At 49.7% G+C, this 1,723-nt stretch overlaps 1 long non-coding RNA gene across 1 annotated transcript; it reads right to left on the bottom strand.

Annotated features, from left to right (window-relative positions):
- Positions 1-41: 41 nt before the first annotated feature.
- Positions 42-1,237, bottom strand: LOC130521331 (uncharacterized). The gene is made up of 3 exons (XR_008949289.1): positions 1,078-1,237; positions 696-777; positions 42-372 (listed from the first exon to the last, which is right to left on the bottom strand). It is a non-coding gene; the product is annotated as an uncharacterized LOC130521331 (long non-coding RNA).
- Between the last annotated feature and the right edge of the window lie 486 nt (positions 1,238-1,723).

Genomic DNA, 1,723 nt, shown 5'->3' with positions numbered 1-1,723 from the left:
AACACCAATATCAATAAAATAAAGGTAGCTGCCCTGAATGATCCATCCCAGGGGCTAATCATAATACAAACCAAAGAATTGTCTCTTACAAACATAATAAGAATGATAATAATTACTCGTGTTGTTACTTGCACACTGCATCTTGGTTCGCTGGTTCTATCCTGGTCAGAGAGTTCTGCTAGGATTAGGTTTTTTCCTGGACCCGAAAGCAGGAAAAACACAGTGTCTAACATTGGTGTCCAACACCAAGTCCTCTTGGACTGCAGGAGAAACACTCATCCAGCCTTCCGGGGCGCACAGAGAGCTCCGACGCGAAGCAACAAGAGAGTCTGGTCCTGCGCGTTATTCCCTCCAACTTGGTGACGTGGAGACCTTGAACAGGCAGGGAGAAGCGTTACTACGAGTTCTAACAAACATGAAGAAACAGGAGTCAGATCTACCATGGAAACACGATAACTCTCCGACGCTGGCAGACAGGCACTCCGTCCTTAAATAGGTGGCTAATGGAGATTTCCAACAGGTGCTTCCTGTCAACAACACCTCAAGGTAGTTCGCCTTGAGAAGCTTAACTCCGCCCTTAAACCAACTACTGAAACTGCATTGTGGACCTAAAGTCCGTGTTAGGTGTGCCGGTCAGGCAGGACCTGTAAGCAGACAAACAGCTTGAAGGTGTTTAAACAAGAATATTGATTGACCTTGATGACTGTGCACAGCGTGGTGAAAAGGTGAGGGGCGTGAAGTGCAGATCGTTTATCCGAGTGAGGGGCACGTGGGGACCTAGGACAAGATGTGAGAAAAGTGGGATGAATCTTGAGTGATGGAGGCAAATTGAGGTGAACCAAGTAGGGGTTGACGATGTGGTCGATCACAAATGGTCCTACGAAATGAGGGGAGAGTTTCCGGGACTCAACCTGGAGGGTGAGATCCCTAGAGGAGAGCCAGACCCTCTGGCCTGGTAGATAGGACGGGACTGGAACATGGTGATGGTTGGCCTGCCTTTGGGACTGTAAGGAAGCACGTAGGAGGGCAGATCCATCCCAATGCCTTCTTGCAGCTGTGCAGCTCTCACCGACTCACTGAGGCACCTAGGGCGCTGCAGAAGGCTTTCCAAACTCGGGACGTAAACTGGGGCCCCTGATCAGACACAATATTCCTCAGGAAACCATGAAGACGGAAGACATGACTGAGCAGGAGGTCACCTGTCTCCACTGCAGATGGAAGTTTGGAAAGAGGGATGAAGTGCATTGCCTTGGAAAACCTATGCACCATCTTGAGGTATTTCCGTCTGAGTGGGGGAGACCGGTGACAAAGTCCACTGCAATATGCGACCAAGGTTGCCGTGGAATTTAAAGAGGATTGAGGTTCCAGCTGAAGGTTGATGGGAGGACTTCCACATGGACACCGGCAAGATGAAAAGCCCTGGTATCTCAGATTATGGATGGCTACCAAAGCATTGCTGAAGGAAGTGTAGGGTCCTAGTAAGCCCAGGATGGCAGGTGAGCCGTCTGTTGAGCCTCCAGGACAGAGCCTAAAGACTCTGGAGGCAGCTCCGTACATCCAACAAAAGCTTGCCGTGGTCCCCAGTAATCGTACCCCGTGCCACCAAAGCTTGCCAAACAGCGTCATTGTCCACTGGGTCCATATTGGTCTGATTGCATTGTTAAGTATGTGGTTCAGGCAGGACCCGTTAGCAAAAAAACAGCAGCTGAAGGTGTTTGAATAA

This window comes from Takifugu flavidus, unplaced genomic scaffold (assembly GCF_003711565.1).
Source record: "Takifugu flavidus isolate HTHZ2018 unplaced genomic scaffold, ASM371156v2 ctg877, whole genome shotgun sequence".
Taxonomy (NCBI): domain Eukaryota; kingdom Metazoa; phylum Chordata; class Actinopteri; order Tetraodontiformes; family Tetraodontidae; genus Takifugu; species Takifugu flavidus.
The sequence above is the reverse complement of the archived record's forward strand: the minus strand, read 5'-3'. Positions and strand labels throughout refer to the sequence as shown.